This window comes from Monodon monoceros, unplaced genomic scaffold (genome assembly GCF_005190385.1).
Source record: "Monodon monoceros isolate NGI ecotype Baffin Bay Population unplaced genomic scaffold, NGI_Narwhal_1 Super_Scaffold_12, whole genome shotgun sequence".
NCBI classification, from domain to species: Eukaryota; Metazoa; Chordata; class Mammalia; order Artiodactyla; family Monodontidae; genus Monodon; species Monodon monoceros.
The window spans coordinates 59,967,522-59,987,865 of NW_021703768.1; the positions used below are offsets into that span (position 1 = coordinate 59,967,522).

The 20,344-nt window shown below is 38.0% G+C and overlaps 1 non-coding gene across 1 annotated transcript; it reads left to right on the forward strand.

The window, feature by feature from the left end:
* Positions 1–6,845: 6,845 nt before the first annotated feature.
* On the forward strand, positions 6,846–6,918 carry TRNAE-CUC. The gene has a single exon. It is a non-coding gene; the product is annotated as a tRNA-Glu (tRNA).
* The last annotated feature ends 13,426 nt before the right edge of the window (positions 6,919–20,344 follow it).

Genomic DNA, 20,344 nt, shown 5'->3' on the forward strand with positions numbered 1-20,344 from the left:
AGCCAGATCAATGAAGAGTTCTTTAGCGTAAGTCACTTGTCAGAGGAGTTTCACACCCTACACAATGGACCTGCACTAGTACCCCTTCCATGCAGAGCCAAGACTTGGGGAAGTCTCGGGGAAGGAAAGCATGGCCTTGGTGTAGACATGGTGGTGGATCTCAAGATCCATTCTGCTCCTGCCAGCAGGAGAGCTGAGTGGCATTCACATGGCATTCACACCCAGAAATCTAGAAGTGTATCGTCTGTCCAACCATTTTCTAATTTATCTATACACAGTGCTTGGGGGCAGAGCTTATATTTTCTGATTTTTACTTTGCAATTAATGAGGTATATTTTCCTCCATGAATTTGACTGAGTTTATTCAATAATGCCACCAAGCTTCCTGGCCTAACTTCTGTTTGCCATCAGCTTATTGAATATTGCAGACAATATGGATCTCACTTCTTCGTGACCACCAGTCCATTTACCACTTGGAACTGACAGGTTGGTTCTTGGTTATTCCAGTGCTGGGTTAAAGAACAATAAAAAACAAATGAAGAATAAAGATAGGACTTTAGCAAACAGTCCTCGTTGTTGTTAAAGTTCTCTGGCATAACCACTTCCAAAATATTGCAACAAATAGGAATTCAAAGGGACAAAAATTCAGAAATATTTAATCATAAAAGCACCTCCAATTCCAATGGCTGATCACCATTACCTGTCAGTGAGTTCTACTTTAGAGAAGTGCAAAGACCCGGGGATGATATCTTAGCACTTGTAACGGCTGTAGAAGACCAGTTCCTGTCTTCTCCTTGGGGTTTCATCTGTCCTCAGCAGTTATAACTGAACCATTATTTCAATTTGCCTCTACAGGAATTTTGTTAATGGCTCTGCTACTATCCCTGTAAAGTCACCCTTGGAGGAACAGTTTCTAGTATGGTTACCATGGTGATGCTACATGGATCAGTTTGCACTCTCTCTCTTAGATGACCCAGACTTCACAGACCTTGATTTTAGGCTAGCCCTGTACTCTCTTTAGGAGATTTGTAAATATGAGTCAATCACACAGACCACTAATACTCATTAAACAGAGGTTTAATATTAAAATAGTATTGAGGGGTAAAAAACTTTCAGATTTGCTCCCTCTCTTATTATCTGTCATTCCCTCCCCAGGGTAGCCTGGTTTTGTGTGTCTGTATAATTGCATGATGGTTTTGCTGGGTGTTCCTTTATTTTCTTCTTCTCTCCTGATTCTTTACACTAGACTACTTGGAGGCCTTTTTGAAGTAGAGTATAGATTAGGAAATGCAAAGAATATACATTTTGTTGCATGTATAGTGACCACCTGTTTTCATTATCAAAGTAATATAAGAGTCTCTGGTCAAGATAGGATCAGAAACCTCTCTAGATCTCTCTGTCTCATGGATTGCCATGGTGATAGGAGGGAGGTAGAACTGGGAAAGGACTGAAACTTATTGTAATATTTGAAGCTTATAAAATCCATGTGAACGTTTATTTCTGACTTGGACATTGACTGATCCCTATTATAATAGTGAAGGATACCATCTGTTTAAAAAAGTCTGTTAGCATCCTCCCAGGACTTCAGAGATTGTGGCTGTTGGAGAATAGGTTCTTGAATTTATAATACTGTTTAGTTTTACCCATACAACATTTGGCATGAAGAAGGAAAACTATAATATCCTGTGGTTGTTTGAAGGTGTTTAATGGTATTAGGCAAGAATTGTAATGGAGAAGCTCAAATGGAGGGTCCCTTTTCAACTACCATTTCAGCAAGAATGCTGATACTAGCAGAAAGAACATGCCCTCCAGTGAGAGAGAGAGAGAGAGAGAGAGAGAGAGAGAGAGGGAAACAGACAGAGAGAGAGACAGCGAGCTCTAACCATCATAGCCATGACAGTACTGCAGAGCTGAGTAGAGGGAAGAAAGCCTTTCACGCTGATTGATGGTGTTGATTTAATCCTCACCCACTATGCATGAACAAGTCCGTGGACCAAGACTGAGAGCTATCTGTGAACAGACACAAGGGGCTCTGAGGAAAGGAGATAGCACAGCACTGTTGAGAAAGAGGGAAGAGGGACAGGAATGACTGGGCTCACGGTAGGGCATCCAGACAACAGCATCCAGTTACTGTCTCCTAATCACTCTGGTTGAGACAGTTTCCTGAACTGTGTTCTACAGGACACCAGTTCTGCGAGATGTTTAGATAAGACACACCAAAAAGAGGATTCCATGGTCTAATAAATTAGGAAATACTACCTAGCATATCCTCCCTGGTGGAGATGTGTAATACATATGAATTAAAGCAAACAGTCTAACTTTATTCAAACCCAGTGTATCTCAAACGTTTTTGAATATAAAACCTTATTTTAATTTACTCATTTAGATATTTATTATTAATACCTAACAAAAAGTGTGTCCTGTTGAATACAGTATGGAAAAGCCATGGTAATGGTTACTAGTAATGAAATGTAGAGCAGTGAGAACTGGATATCAGAACCCAATAAATGGCCTTTCAAGTTCTTGTATATGTACCCAATCCTAGTTATGCATCAGGATCATCTGGTGGGGTTTGTAAAAAATGTCCATTTCAGATCTCATCCTTAATCTAAGAAATCTGAATCCATAGGATAGGGCCTTAGGATCTGTACTTTAAAAATGTTTCCCTCGTGATTCTTATAAGCCATCCCAGTACTGTTCTATGGACCAGCATTTACAAACCATTAAATTACAGACTTTGGGCTCAGTTGTTCCAGTAAAGATTTTGTTGGCTCTGTGAAAATCAAGTTAAATATTCATGTAGGTAGTGTCATATAGTATATACCTAAACTGAATATAGCCCACCTGTAGATTAGAGCCAAAATTTTGGTGTCCAAAGTAGGCAAAACCCAGTAATTTTTCTTCTTCCAGAATTCTGCTTTAACAAAGTTAATTTTTCTGCATGTGTTACCTTTTATTTTTAACTAAAATGTTATTTAAGGAATTGAATGAAGGGTAGATGAAGACAGGATAGCATACAGAATAATTTTATAAATCCTTAGTTCAGTATAGAAGGATTCCATCTAGGGAAGTACAGACTAAACTGCCCTTTTAGTATTTTGGTAGAAACAACACTTATTGTACATGGAGTGACATTTCAGTGCAGAGAAAGCTGGCAAACTTTATTGGGGGATCTACTCCAACAATCTTCTCCTGAGCATCTTCCTCACACACCTGCACCATTCTTATAGCTTAGCTTGACTGTTTACCTGAAGGTGATAAAGCATGAGTGGTGATGGTTCTGATAAGGTAACTGTCTGTAGATTCCTTAAACTCAGCTAAGAAATTATGGTTCTATGGTCAGAAACAACTGTGTCTAATAATGGTGATGTTGTCCGTAATTAGAGCAGTGATGGTTACAGTAAAGCCGGTAGGATTGGAACTTTAAGAAAACCTCTAAAAATCTAGATTGTTTCTGCAAAATAAACTCATTTCGTCATTGAGATTTCTTAGTCTAGCTCAATGGAGGAGAATGTACATTTGATAGGCTATTCAAAATAATTTCACATGTGATTTTTTCCTGGTGACCTTTTACATGTGAGGATTAATTCCAAGGCAACAAGCCTAGATCTCATCTAACCCAAAGACTGTTAGATGAGAATTTTGCCTCTGAAGCAGAAATTGTCAGGCAGGAAAGGAATGTGATACTTTAAGGCAGTGCTTCTGAAACTTTAATGTACATATGAATCACCTGGGATCTTGTTAAAATGCAGATTCTGGTTGAGAAGGGCAGGGATGAGGCCTGAGATTTCTTGCTTTTCTTGCAAGCTCCTGAGTGATGCTGACGTGTAATGGACCACCCTGAAGTTCTAAGGTATTTGGAAAGCTTTCCTCTTGGGGCATATCTGGAAACATAAGGAGAATAGTATATTTATTATGCTTTACCCAGAAGCATACTGAACATACTATTTGGAAGTGCAGCTGAATAGTTACACACTATTTAAAAATAAGTTTCCTTTATGTTTCTTGCCTTTGCAACACTTATGGCTGCCAGCTGAACAAAGCTGGTGCAGTGTGAGTGGCTGCCAGTGGACAGTGACAAAAACAAGACTTACTGAAACAAACAAGGGTTTCTTATAAATAATTTGGAAACGATTTTGGAATCCATTTCTTGGCAATGGAAGTAGTGCATTTCAGATGCTATTAAGTGATTGATTTATATGTGGGAAGGCCTCAGTTGGTAGTTCTTGAAATACTTAATGATGCTATGCCACCGTCCATGAAGTTGAGAGGATATCCTATAGAAAATGAAAATCCCAGAGGAAGGAAGCGCATGCTGTCTCTGCACAGTCACGATCATCTAATACAAGGTTTGTGCTGGAGAACGGTGGTGATGCAACCAGTTACAACTGAAATGGGCCCTCAAGGATAGATTAGAGACAAAACAGGAATCCACAAAACAGCTCCAGTATATGTTTGGACAAGCATCCAACCAGTCAACCTTTCTGTGTTTTTTCAGTCATAAGACTTCCTCTTTTTCTTTCTTTTTTTTTTTTTTTCTGTACGTGGGCCTCTCACTGTTGTGGCCTCTCCCGTTGCGGACGGAGCACAGGCTCCGGACGCGCAGGCTCAGCGGCCATGGCTCACGGGCCCAGCCGCTCCGCAGCATGTGGGATCTTCCCGGAACGGGGTACGAACCCGTGTCCCCTGCATCGGCAGGCGGACTCTCAACCACTGCGCCACCAGGGAAGCCCCGAGTTACTCTTTTTCTGTGATCCACTTGTCAAGTACATTTTGCCTTCACATGGTACATGTGATAGTCCAAAACTCAATCACATTCTTCCCAGCTGTAAACTGACTGCAGAGATGACTAAAAACGCCATGGAATTGAACTTAAAATAGTAATTTTGCTTTTTTTGTTCGGTGCCACATTAGGAGGCAGAAAGATTTTGAGGGCTATCAGTTTGGTAATACTTGGTATGAACTGGTGATAATATATTGATAATAATTTATCATGTGTAGAGACAGGGTAGATTCAGGAATTATATTTGTATTGAGTTATTTTACTGAGTTGTTTTGTTGTTATTGATTATACAAAAGAAATTAGTGCTATGCCATACACATTCCGCATTTTTTTCAGTTTGCCTTTCTCTTTTGATTTTGTTTAGCGTCTTTATCCACACATACATTTTGAAATTTGTGTTGCCTTCATACCACCAAGTTCACCCATTTTAAGTGTACAATTCAATAACTTCTAGTAAATTCAGAGTTATACGATCATCACCATAATCTGATTTTAGAATATTTCCATCACCTCCAAAACAATCCTTGTGCCATTTGCAGTTATTATAATTTTTGATCTATGTGAAATTTATTTGGGTGAAAGAAGTGGGTTAGGAATCCAGCTTTATTTTTTTTCCAAATGGCTAGCCTGTTGCCCCAACATTTCTGTCTCACAGAGTTGAAATGCCACCTTTTATCCTAAACTATATTTTTATATATACTTATGTTTAGGTCTGTATTCTAATCTGTTTTATTAGCTGATGTTCATTGATCTGGGATGATCATATTTTATAAGTTAGTGGCAAATTATGATGTTTTAATTGTGGAGGTGCTAGATTTCAATTAGTATCTTCTTTTACAGATTTCCCCAAATATCTTGTATGTCTGTGTTTAGGTCATCTGGTCAAATGCTTCCTCCATGCCTTCATAGCAGGTCATGCAGCTTTTAAAGTTCCTTTTTGATGCCTCTGGTTGTAAGATGACTGCCTCTACTACAATATCACCTCTGGATCCCAGGTGGAAGTAAGAGAAAGGGCAAAAGATGTTAGCTGACTGGTCTCCCTTTACAGATCATTCTGGGAGCTCCACCCAGTGACCTGTGCTTTCATTTCATTGGCCAGAACTCTTTCGTATATATACTCTGGTTTCAAGAAGGCTAGGAAATGTAGTTTATCAGCTGGGCACATTATCACCCCATTAAGGTGATACCTTCCTTGGTAAGGTGATACCTTCCTTGGTAAGGTGATACCTTCCTTGGTAAGGAAGGAGATTAGATATCAGTAGGCACTGAGCAGTGTATGCCACTTTCCTGTTCTCAGACATTTTTGCAATGATAGGACCAGAAATGTCTTGCTTTCCTCTTGTTCAGTATAATATCAGTGTACATTCACACTCTTCAATTCACATCACCATACATTTTAGTAGGGACCAATTTATATGCAAGTATGTGAGCTGAAGCATATGACTGCTCCCAATAAGAATTATAGTATCTATCGTCTTTTGGTATGAGCGGTCATTGGGGAACACTAAACTTTTCTTTCTTTCTCACATTTTACGCAGTGATATTTGTGGCATGTGTCTGTTATTCTATTTAATGCACAGGAGTTGGAGGTTGTCAACTTGATAGAAATGAGAATGGGGCAAAGGAAATGGGAAAAATAAGGGAAATTTATCAAGGATACACATCAGCATTTAAATGTTAAATAGCACTGGTTAGCAACTGGCTGCCCAATGCTTTGACCATAAAATAGGTTGAAAAAGAAAATGAATGTATAAATGATGTTAAAATAGAAATGAACTTCACTTTCCTAGAGAAAGTCTTCACAGAAACTTTTGGAGGAGAGGGGAAGCCAAAGCTGTTGGAGAGGATGCCGGGGTATTCTAGAAAAGGGGAAGCAGGGTGCCTTTTCAGGAAAGTTGAGCTAAAAATAGAGCCCTGCCGTTCAGCAGTGGCTTGGGTGCCTCAAATGCTGGGTCATATGGTAATTCTATTTTTAGTTTTTTAAGGAACTTCCATACTGTTTTCCACAGTGGCTGTATAACATCTTATATAACGAAATAATTATAACAACTTGCTGAGGGAATTCCCTGGTGGTCCAGTGGTTAGGACTCTGCACTCTCACTGCCGAGGGCCCAGGTTCAATCCCTGGTCAGGGAACTAAGATCCCACAACCTGTGTGGTGTGGCCAAAAAAAAAACTTGCTGAATTTCCAGATACACTAATCAGACCTATCAGTACTGAAGAGAAGTAGCAAGCCTTGGAAGTAGGGAAGGTATAATTAAGTAAAGTATCTAGAAAAAGATATTTTTTTATTCCCAATCCATCAAATCTATTAAAAAAAATAGAGTCAAGATTAACATTACTGGGCTTCCCTGGTGGCGCAGTGGTTGAGGGTCCGCCTGCTGTTGCAGGGGACATGGGTTCGTGCCCCGGTCCGGGAAGATCCCACATGCCGCGGAGCGGCTGGGCCCGTGAGCCATGGCCGCTGAGCCTGTGCGTCCAGAGCCTGTGCTCCGTAACAGGAGAGGCCCGCGTACCGCAAAAAAAAAAGAAGATTAACATTACTGATGGTTAGTTTTTAATGTGAGCAACTATCGTTTTGAAAATGAGGCATATTTTGTCCTGATTCTTGCATTGGTACTCACTCTGAAAATAACAGACACTCTGCTTCTGAATTTTAGCTCATAAAATAACTCTGGGTGTAGATTCAGTTCAGAAAATACTTTGGGGTTCCAGTTAAACAGTTTTATAAAATACAACAGCCCATCCCTCTTCCTGGGGGTATATCTAGGGTAGGACATATACCTATATACTACATTTTTACCAGTTGTTGGTGCAATAAAAATCAAGTATTTTAAAGAAGGATTAGACCAATATAGAGTTGTCTATTATTTTAGAAAACTGTACTTTAATGCTGTAGTTTGGTATTTATATTCCAAATATTCCTGGTCCTTGTGTCTGGAATATTCTTACAAGACACTCTCCTGCCCCCATCATTAGAACTATCACCAGACCCCAGCGTCTCCCATCTCTCCCTCCTTCCCCTCCCATGCTCACAAAGACACACATTTTCTCTCTAACACTCTAGGACAGTTAATTTCTAGATCTTTTGGGTCTCAGATGAAATGTTACTCCCTCACCAAACCCTGTTGTATTCAATCACCAGCATCTAGCACAATGCCTGAGATATAGTGGACATATAATTAATTTATATTATTCCTATTTTTCGGATGAGTAATGCTGCAATTAACATCATTGTGCATGTATTCCATCCATATTTCAGGTTATTTCCTCAGGAAACTAATTGAGTTTAAAGGTATGAATATTTTCAAGACTAAATATATATACTGCGAAATTGCTTTCTAGTAATTGTTCCAACTTCTACTCATACCATTAGTGTGGTCTTCCTGTGAGGAAACAATTAAATCTGGGGGCACTGTTTTCAGGCTTCCTAAATTCTACAACTTTATTTTGACTTGATTGAAAATGGATTTGCATTCTCTTTTTATTTTCCTCTGTTGTTTGCTTATTAAAAAAAAAATCTCATTTCAATGAGCACTTTACTGACACACAAGTATATTCTCTTACAGTTTTCTTATTCAGTATCACGTGATATCTATTCTGAAAGGCAATTTTTTTTTTTGCCAAAACCACAAATTTTTAATGCCTCAAGTTGAGCTGTCATCTAGTTCACCAAACCAACAAAAGGGTGATAATACATTTTATATAAATAATTTGGGAGGATTCCTCCTGTCAAAACAAAAAGCACCTCTAAAAATAAACCAATATTAACAGTAGCAATTCAGAAAAAATACTCTAGCAAGTCCACAAATGCTATTTCACATTTATCTTATGCTTTATGTGTGAAAGCCATATCATATACTGCAAATAATAAACTATATTTTATTATCAGGTGCATAATTCACGATATTATGTAGCAATTGAGGGGAAGGAGTAAAAGAATAAATGTTCTTTTACAGAAAACATGGCAAAAACCAATCACCAAGATTAAGAGTTTTCCCCAACTGGCTAGTGTATGAACAACACAAATTGGAGTTTGGATATGCTGATGTTTTATATTGATTCAGAATATTTGATACCCTCTGTCATGGATTGACAGACTTTTTCTGTAAAGGGCCAACAGTACATATTTTAGGTTTTGTGGGGTCATTGGGGATCTGTTGCAAGTACTCAACTCTGCCATTTTAGTGCAAAAGCAGCCATAGACAATGAGTGAACAATGAGTTTGGCAGTGAACCAGTAAAACTCTTTTTTTATTTTGGTATGAAGGAAAATTTATTTGGCTAGAGCATTTAAATAACGTAACATTTTTTAAACCAATGAACTTGGTAATACACATCATTTCTGCAAGATTTTGATAAATTACACCCTTGCATTTAAAGACATTTCCAGATACACTTGAAATAATTTACCACAGTTTTGGACGGCATCATTTATAGCTGTAAAATGAATTAATTTGCTATAATTTTATTAAATAAAATCATACTTTTCTTTGAACTAGTATCTCCAGCTTAGTGAAGAGCAGCCTGACACATAAACAAGATCCTGGTTATTCAAGTGAACAGAATGTAGGTGCTGTCATCAAGCTGATCTGTATTCGTAAGATCATCATCCTTAGAAGAGAACAGGAGGGAAGAACAAAACTTGGGGAATGACTTGTCAACATCTAAATAATTTCTTCAGGACTCTTACGATTTTATCCTTTTTCATTTCCACAAAAGGCTGGACTTATACAGTAGTTAATTACATAATCTGAAGTTTTAGAGTTTTTTTCTTTTAGATTTTAGAATCGTATAGGAATATGATTAGTAAAACTCTTTGCCACAGTAGGAGGGCAGGAGGGCTGGAATTTGCTGACTCTTGGCCTATATGATAGGACAGCCATAGGAGATGTTGCTCCAGAACTTGAGAGTCCAAAGCATGACTGTAAGGAAATACAGAAATATTTATAAAAGCATGAAGAAACCACACTTTAAAAGTGGCAAATAAAAAAATAAAACCCATGTAGAGAAAGTCTGAAATAATGTCCTGAAAGTTTTCAAAGCTGGTAGAAAGAGATGAGAAGAAACTGAGTTATTTATAACATAGCAGCCTCTCTTACCTCAAGGCAAGAGGGAAAATAATTCAGAGGGTGCTGATGGTGAGTCGGGGGGACTAGGGATGTTTACTGAAGCTTGGATTGCAGGCTGGTCTTAATGGCAGAACCCCTAGGAGAAAGGACCTTTTTTCCTTAGGTATCTAAGGAAGGAATGAGCTATTGAGATGGACTTAGCTTGGTGTGTAGTGAGTGCTTTCTACTTGGTCTCATCCTCCCCTTCCCACGGTGGTGATCCTGGGGGCCAGCAAGGAAACTATGTTGCCCAAATGTTACCCAAATTACGATGGCCCAAGACCCACTGGCTTTATTTATCCTTCCCAAAGTGTACTCAGATATGTCAGAGAGGTCCTGCAGTGCTGCCTCTTGTGTGGCAAGTACTTCCTCACCTTCTTGTCTTTCATTCTCCCAGTTACACCTGCACAGTGGTGCCTCTCTGGCTGATGGCCCTCATGCTTTGCACAGCATAGCTCTCCCTCCGCTGGTGCTGGTGAGCCCCACTGCTTTAGAAGAAAAGGTATATTTTTCTCCTTGTAGAGATGGCATTCAGCTTTGACTAAACTGTAGTGACTTAAGTGGATACAGATCTCTTTTTGTCACAAAATAAGTCCAGATTCCTTTTGTGCCGCCATGCTTAGCCTGTGGTTTTTATCCTCACGGTTGCACATTGGCTGTTTTGCACCTCCATATCATGTCCACAGTCCAGGTAGGAAGAAGGCAAAAGGGAAAGGGTTGGTACCAGCAAACTTCTGCTTATGTAGTTTTGGCCAAACTCTGTCAAATGGCTATATATAGTTGCCATAACACCTGAGAAATTTGTATGTATTTTTAATAGCCTCAGTAAAATGGTACTTGGGTTAGCCAACCTGTACTGAATTCTCAACTTCTTGTTCACTTCATTCCACGAATAGGACAGTCCTTTCTCCCAAGTTCCCCAAAGTATAGTAGAGACTAGGCTTAAATTTATAAAGATAGCTCCCTTATTTTGAAATAGTTTAAGATTTACAAGAAGTTACAAAAATAGTGGTACAGATCCTGCATACCCTTTATTCAGCTTTCTCAAATTATAATATCTTACATAAGCATAATATATTGTCATAATCAGGAAATTGATGTTGGTACAATACCATTAACTCAGGTACAGACCAAATTTGAATTTCACCAATTTCATATGCACTTTTTTCTTTTTTGGTGTATATTTCTATGATATTTAGTTGCATATGTAGATTTGAGGAACCATTACCACAATAGGGATATGGGAATGTTCCATCACTACAAAGAAGCTCCCTCATTTTTCCCCTTCATAGTCCCCTTCATAGGTCCCTTCCTCAACTCCTTAACAACTACTCCTCTGTTCTCCATCACTATAATTTGAGAATGTTATATAAATGAAATAATAGTATATGAGACCTTTAAGTTGACATTTTTCACTTAGCGTAGTGTCCTTGAGATCCATCCAGATTTTGAATGTATCAAAAGTTCATTCCCTTGCTGAGCAATATTCCATTGTATGGATATGCCACAGTTTGTTTATCCATTCATTCCATGTAGAACATTTGGCTTGTTTCCAGGTTTTGAATATTACAAATAAAGCTACTATAACATTCATGTACAGATTTTTGTGTGAACAAAAGTTTTAATTTTTCTAGGATAAATCCTAGGAATACGATTGTTGGGTTGTATGGTAAGTGTACGTTTAACATTATAAGAAACTGCCAAGCTATTTTCCAAAGTGACTATATCATTTTACATTCCCATTGTCCATATTAGTCTTTTTTTATAAATTTATTTAGTTTTGGCTGCATTGGGTCTTCGTTACTACACGCGGGCTTTTCTCTGGTTGCATCGAGCAGGGGCTACTCTTTGTTTTGGTGCACGGGCTTCTCACTGCGGTGGCTTCTCTTGTTGCGGAGCATGGGCTCTAGGCACGCGGGCTTCAGTAGTTGTGGCACGCAGGCTCAGTAGTTGTGGCTCGCGGGCTCTAGAGCCCAGGCTCAGTAGTTGTGGTGCACGGGCTTAGTTGCTTCGTGGCATGTGGGATATTCCCGGACCAGAGCTCGAACCTGTGTCCCCTGCATTGGCAGGCAGATTCTTAACCACTGCGCCAGCAGGGAAGTCCCCATATTAGTCTTAAGGTGGAAACAACTCAATCCAAAATATCCGTCAACTAATGAATGGATAAACAAAATGTGGTATATCCATACAATAGAATATTATTTGGCTATTAGGAGGAATGAGATATTAACATAAGTTAATCATGTTTTGAAGAATACTTCAAAAATATTATGCTAAATTAAATAAGCTAGACACTAAAGACCACATGTTATATGATTCCATATCCTAGTCTGGACTAGGAAAGTCTATAGAGAGAGCAAGTTAACCAGTGGTTGGTGCAGGAGGATGGAGTGACTGCTAATGGTCATGAGGTCTGGTTTTCAGGTGAGCAAAATGTTCTGAAATTAGGTTGTGGTGATAGCTGTATACCTCTGTAAACATGCTAAACTCCATAGAATTGTACACTTAAAATGGGTAAATTTTACAGTATGCAAGTTATAGTTCAGTAAAGCTATTATATGAAAATGTAAAATACTTAGAATAGCCCAAAGACTTTTTTTTTTTTTGTGGTACGCGGGCCTCTCACTGTTGTGGCCTCTCCCGCTGCGGAGCACAGGCTCCGGACGCGCAGGCTCAGCGGCCATGGCTCACGGACCCAGCCGCTCCGCGGCATGTGGGATCTTCCCGGACCGGGGCACGAACCCGTGTCCCCTGCATCGGCAGGTGGACTCTCAACCACTGCGCCACCAGGGAAGCCCATAGCCCAAAGACTTTTGACAAAGAACAGATGTGGAGGACTAACACTACTTGATTTCAACATTTTATAAATCTGTGCTAATCAAGACAGTATGGTACTGGCAGACAGATAAACAAATAGATCAACAGAACCAAAGAGTGAGTGCAGAAATGGATGCACTCATATACTGACAACTGATTTTTGAAAAAGGTACACAGGCAATTCAGTGGAGAAAGTGTAATCTTAAAAAAAATGGTGCTGGTACTCCATTAGATATTCATATATTAAAAAAAAAAAGAACTTCAATCCATACCTCATACCATGCATAAAAATTAACTCAAAATGGATCATAGACCTAAATGTAAAATGTATACTATAAAACTGCTGGAAAAAAAAATGAGGAAAATCTTTTTTTTTTTTGTCATATCATTCTTAGGTATGTCACCAAAAGAATGGTTCATAAAATGAAATATTGGTAAGTTGGAATTCATCCAAATTGAAACCCTCTGCCTTTTGAAGAATACTGTTAAAAGAAGGAAAAAGTAAACGATATATAGTGAGAAAATTTTATAAATCATAGTTCTGATAAAGGACTTGTATCTAGAATACATAAAGAACTCTAAATCTCATCAGAGAACAAACTTTCCAATTTAAAAAAAATGGGCAAAAGATTTGAACAGACACTTCACCAAAGAATACATACAGATGGTAAGTACACAAAAATATGCTCAACATCATTAGGAAAATGGAAATTAAATCACAATGAGATAAACCTACATATAAGACTGACCATACGAAGTGTTGGCAAGGATATGAAGGAACTAGAGCGCTTATAGAATACTGGTAGGAGTGTAATATAGAACAACCACTTTGGAAAACAGTTTGGCAATTTCTGCAGAAGTTAAACATTTACCCGCCATGTGATCCAGCCATTCTATCTCTAGATATTTACCCAAGTGAAATAAAAGTGTATGTCTATACAAAGACTTGAACACAATGGTCATAGCAGTTTTATTTGTGGTAGTTGAAAACTACAAACAACCTAAATGCCCATCAACAGGTGAATGATAAACAAATTGTGATGTATCTATGCAATGAATTACTACTCAGCAATTAAAAAGGAATAAACTACTGAATCATGTGGCAATGTGGATTAATTATGAATTAATAATGCTGAGTGAAATAAATCAGACAAAAAAGAGTACATATGATTGCATTTATATAAAATTTTAGAAAAATGCAAACTAACTTATGAAAGAGAACAGAATAGTGATTGCCTTGTGTTGAAGGGCTTAGGGTGGGGCCCTTTGGATGTGGGAGACAGATTGCAAAGGGACACATGGAAACCTTTGGGTGATGAATAAGTTCACCATCTTGATTGTGGTGATGGTTCTGGGTGTGTATATATGTCAAAACTTCTCAAATTGTACACTTTAAATATGTGTAGTTTGTTGTAGGTCAGTTATACTGCAATAAAACCATTTTAAAATAGTAACACCTAAATAAAGTAAATTAATATTGAATTAAATCCATGTATCATCACCAAAGTTATGATAATGATCAACATTATAATTTATTGAGTTACTACCTCCCAGGAATTCTAAGCACTTTACATGTTTTTGAACATTTAGTCATCACACTAACCATGTGAGGTAGTGCTATGATTATCAGGTTTTACAAATGAAGAGATGGAAGCATACAGAGGTTAAGAAATTTAACCAAGGTCATGTAAGTAAAAAGTGGCAGAGTCAGGATCTGGGCCCAATGATTTGGCTGTAGAAATTGTGCTTGTAGGATTAGTCATCGTATACGAAAGCTGAGAGAGAATGTGTAACTATGGGGCAGAGGAAAGATCCAAAGACATGCAGATACCCTAGAGTGAGACATGTCGGTATCCTAGGCAACCTAATACCTTTGGGCCCTCTTCAAGCCAATATTTCTTAAAAAAACTTTCGTGGGGTTATAAAGAGATGAATTTTTTATTAATAATAATGTTATATTTCTTAATGTTCTAAACAAACATTGACTGTTCAGAAAAATTCTTATTTGTGTGAAGTTATCTTTCATTTACCAATATTTTTTATTGTGTTTTATAACCAGTTCTTTAATTATAGAAGTAACAGAGGATTTGGTGATGAGAATCTTGTTTAATCTTTTAAAGCTGTTTTTTCCCCACTTGTCTGTGCATCTTGTCCTCCCTTCTGTTTTCTTGGGTAAACAAGAAATCAAACAAGTTCTTGGGAGGTACATTAGAGAACTTAAAATTTCTTTCTTCTTCTCAATAAATACATGATGATGTGCATCATTTAGCTCAGTTGTTTCATCAACTTCTAGGCTTCTATGAGATGACTAGTCTCAGTGTTGCTGTCATAGACTGTTGGGCCACGCAACTTGTATGTCACAAAAATACTGAAGGAACATGGGTGGGCTCTAGTAAAGAGCATTTTTTTCCATCATTCAAAGCTACTTTCTACTTCAGAGATAGTGGGGCCAAACTACATTTTACTAATTATGTAAAGCAGTGGTCCCCAACTTTTTGGCACTAGGAACCGGTTTCATGGAAGACAATTTTTCCACGGACTGGGGGTGCGGTGGGGGAAGGCTTCGGGATGATTCAAGCATATTACATTTATTGTGCACTTTATTTCTATTATTATTACATTGTAATATATAATGAAATGATTATACAACTCACCATAATGCAGAAACAGTGGGAGCCTTGGGCTTGTTTTCACTTGTCACTCACTGATAGGGTTTTTTTTTTAAACATCTTTATTGGAGTATAATTGCTTTACAATGTTGTGTTAGTTTCTGCTGTATAACAAGGTGAATCAGCTATACATATACATATATCCCCATATCCCCTCCCTCTTGCACCTCCCTCCCACCCTCCCTATCCCTCCCATCTAGGTGGTTGCAAAGCACCGAGTTGATCTCCCTGTGCTCTGTGGCTGTTTCCCACTAGCTATCTGTTTTACATTTGGTAGTGTATATATGTCCATGCCACTCTCTCACTTAGTCCCAACTTACCCTTTCCCCTCCCTGTGTCCTCAAGTCCATTCTCTATGTCTGTGTCTTTATTCCTGTCATGCCTCTAGGTTCATCAGAATGAATTTTTTTCTTAGATTCCATATATGTGCGTTAACATACGGTGTTTCTTTTTCTCTTTCTGACTTACTTCACTCTGTATGAAAGATTCTAGATCCATTCACCTCACAAGAAATAACTCAGTTTCGTTTCTTTTTATGGCTGAGTAATATTCCATTGTATATATGTGCCACATCTTTATCCATTCATCTATTGATGGACACTTAGGTTGCTTCCATGTCCTGGCTATTGTGAATAGTGCTGCAATGTACATTGTGGTACATGACTCTTTTTGAATTATGGTTTTCTCAGGGTATATGCCCAGTGTTGGGACTGCTGGGTCATATGGAAGTTCTATTTTTAGTTTTTTAAGGAACGTCCATACTGTTCTCCATAGTGGCTGTGTCAATTTACATACCCACCAACAGTGCAAGGGAGTTCCCTTTTCTCCACACCCTCTCCAGCATTTATTGTTTGTAGATTTTTTTATGATGGCCATTCTGACCCGTGTGAGGTGATACCTCATTGTAGTTTTGATTTTCATTTCTCTAATAATTAGTGATGTTGAGGATCTTCTCCTCTGCCTCTTGGCTGTCTGTATGTTTTCTTTGGTGAAATGTCTATGTAGGTCTTCCGCCCATTTTTGGATTGGGTGGTTTGTCCTTTTGATATTGAGCTCCATGAGCTGTTTGTACATTTTGACAATTAATCCTTTGTCAGTTGCTTCGTTAGCAAATATTTTCGCCCATTCTAAGGGTTGTTTTTCCATCTTGTTTATTGTTTCTGTTGCTGTGCAAAAGCTTTTAAGTTTCTTTAGGTCCCATTTGTTTACTTTTGTTTTTATTTCCATTTCTCTAGGAGGTGGGTCAAAAAGGATCTTGCTGTGATTTATGTCACAGAGTGTTCTGCCTATGTTTCTCTCTAAGAGTTTTATAGTGGCTGGCCTTACATTTAGGTCTTTAATCCATTTTGAGTTTATTTTTGTATATGGTATTAGGGAGTGTTCTAATTTCATTCTTTTACATGTAGCTGTCCAGTTTTCCCAGCAGCACTTATTGAAGAGGCTGTCTTTTCTCCATTGTATATTCTGGCCTCCTTTATCAAAGATAAGGTGACCATATGTGCGTGGGTTTATCTTTGGGCTTTCTATCTTGTACCATTGATCTATATTTCTGTTTTTGTGCCAGTACTGTACTGTCTTGATTACTGTAGTTTTGTAGTATAGTCTGAAGTCAGGGAGCCTGATTCCTCCAGCTCTGTTTTTCTTTCTCAAGATTGCTTTGGCTATTCAGGGTCTTTTGTGTTTCCATGCAAACTGTGCAATTTTTTGTTCTAGTTCTGTGAAAAATGCCATTGGTAGTTTGATAGGGATTGCATTGAATCTGTAGATTGCTTTGGGTAGTAGAGTCATTTTCACAATGTTGATTCTTCCAATCCAAGAACATAGTATATCTCTCCATCTGTTGGTATCATCTTTAATTTCTTTCATCAGTGTCTTATAGTTTTCTGCACAGAGGTCTTTTACCTCCTTAGGTAGGTTTATTCCTAAGTATTTTATTCTTTTTGTTGTAATGGTAAATGGGAGTGTTTCCTTAATTTCTCTTTCAGATTTTTCATCATTAGTGTATAGGAATGCCAGAGATTTCTGTACATTAATTTTGTATCCTGCTACTCTACCAAATTCATTTAGCTCTAGTAGTTTTCCGGTGGCATCTTTAGGATTCTCTATGTATAGTATCATGTTATCTGTAAACAGTGACAGTTTTACTTCTTCTTTTCCAGTTTGTATTCTTTTTATTTCTTTTTCTTCTCTGATTGCTGTGGCTAAAACTTCCAAAACTATGTTGAATAATAGTGGTGAGACTGGGCTACCTTGTCTAGTTCCTGATATTACAGGAAATGGTTTCAGTTTTTCACCATTGAGAATGATGTTGGCTGTGGGTTTGTCATATATGGTCTTTATTATGTTGAGGTAGTTTCCCTCTATGCCTACTTCTGGAGAGTTTTTATCATAAATGGGTGTTGAATTTTGTCAAAAATTTTTTCTGCATCTATTGTGATGATCATATGGTTTTTATCCTTCGATTTGTTAATATGGTGTATCACATTGATTGATTTGTGTATATTGAAGAATCCTTGCATTCCTGGGATAAACCCCACTTGATCATGGTGTATGATCCTTTTAATGTGCTGTTGGATTCTGTTTGCTAGTATTTTTTGAGGATTTTTGCATCTATGTTCATCAGAAATATTGGCCTGTAGTTTCTTTTTTTGTGATATCTTTGTCTGGTTTTGGTATCAGGGTGATGGTGGCCTCGTGGAATGAGTTTCGGAGTGTTCCTCCCTCTGCTATATTTTGGAAGAGTTTGAGAAGGTTATGTGTTAGCTCCTCTCAAAATGTTTGATAGAAATTGCCTGTGAAGCCATCTGGTCCTGGACTTTTGTTTGTTGGAAGATTTTTTTTTTTTTTTTTTTTTTGCGGTACGTGGGCCTCTCACTGTTGTGTCCTCTCCTGTTGCGGAGCACAGGCTCCGGATGCACAGGCTCAGTGGCCATGGGTCATGGGCCCAGCCGCTCCACGACATGCGGTATCTTCCCGGACCAGGGCACGAACCTGTGTCCCCTGCATTGGCAGGCGGACTCTCAACCACTGTGCCACGAGGGAAGCCCTGTTGGAAGATTTTTAATCACAGTTTCAATTTCAGTGCTTGTGATTGGTCTGTTTATATCTTCTATTTCTTCCTGGTTCAGTCTCAGAAGGTTGTGCTTTTCTAAGAATTTGTCCATTCCTTCCAGGTTGTCCATTTTATTGGCATATAGTCTCTTGTAGTAATTTCTCATGATCCTTTGTATTTCTGCAGTGTCACTTGTTACTTCTCCATTTTCATTTCTAATTCTGTTGATTTGAGTCTTCTCCCTTTTTTTCCTGATGAGTCTGGCTAATGGTTTATCAAGTTTGTTTATCTTCTCAAAGAAACAGCTTTTAGTTTTATTGATCTTTGCTATTGTTTCCTTCATTTCTGTTTCATTTATTTCTGATCTCATCTGTATGATTTCTTTCCTTCTGCTAATTTTGGTGGTTTTTTTCATTTTTCTTTCTGTAATTGCTTTAGGTGTAAGGTTAGGTTGTTTATTTGAGATTTTTCTTGTTTCTTGAGGTAGGATTGTATTGCTATAAACTTCCCTCTTAGAACTGCTTTTGCTACATCCCGTAGGTTTTGGGTTGTCATGTTTTCATTGTCATTTGTCTCTAGGTATTTTTTAATTCCCTCTTTGATTTCTTCAGTGATCTCTTTGTTATTTAGTAGTGTATTGTTTAGCCTCCATGTGTTTGTATTTTTTACAGTGTTTTTTCCTGTAATTGATATCTAATGTCATAGCGTTGTGGTCGGAAAAGATACTTGATACAATTTCAATTTTCTTAAATTTACCAAGGCTTGATTTGTGACCCAAGATATGATCTATCCTGGAGTATGTTCCATGAGCATTTGAGAAGAAAGTGTATTCTGTTGTTTTGTTGGGATGTCCTATAAATATCAATTAAGTCCATCTTGTTTAATGTGTCATTTAAAGTTTGTGTTTCCTCATTCATTTTCATTTTGGATGATATATCCATTGGTGAAAGTGGGGTGTTAAAAGTCCCCTACTATGATTGTGTTACTGTCGATTTCCCCTTTTATGGCTGTTAGCATTTGCCTTATGTATTGAGGTGCTCCTATGTTGGGTGCGTAAATATTTACAATTGTTATATCTTCTTCTTGGATTGATCCCTGATCATTATGTAGTGTCCTTCTTTGTCTCTTGTAATAGTCTTTATTTTAAAGTCTATTGTGTCTGATATGAGAATTGCTACTCCAGCTTTCTTTTGATTTCCATTTGCATGGAATATCTTTTTCCATCCCCTCACTTTCAGTCTGTATGTGTCCCTAGGTTGGAAGTGGGTCTCTTGTAGACCGCATATGTCGGGTCTTGTTTTGTATCCATTCAGCCAGTCTATGTTTTTTGGTTGGAGCACTTAATCTATTTCCATTTAAGGTAATTATCAATATGTATGTTCCTATCACCATTTTCTTAATTGTTTTGGGTTTCTTATTGTAGGTGTTTTCCTTCTCTTGTGTTTCCTGCCTAGGGAAGTTTCTTTAGCATTTCTGGTAAAGCTGGTTTGGTGGTGCTGAATTTTCTTGACTTTTGCTTTTCTATAAAGGTTTTAATTTCTCCATTGAATCTGAATGAGATCCTTGCTGGGTGGAGTAATCTTGGCTGTAGGTTTTTCCCTTTCACCACTTTCAATATGTTCTGCAGCTCCCTTCTGGCTTTCAGAGTTTCTGCTGAAAAATCAGCTGTTAACCTTATGGGGATTCCCTTGTATGTTATTTGTTGTTTTCCCCTTGCTGCTTTTAATATTTTTTCTTTGCATTTAATTTTTCATCATTTGATTAGCATGTGTCTCAGCGTGTTTCTCTTTGGGTTTATCCTGTATGGTACTTTCTGTGCTTACTGGAGTTGATTGACTATTTCCTTTCCCATGTTAGGGAAGTTTTTGACTATAATCTCTTCCAATTTTTTCTCAGACCCTTTCTTTTTCTCTT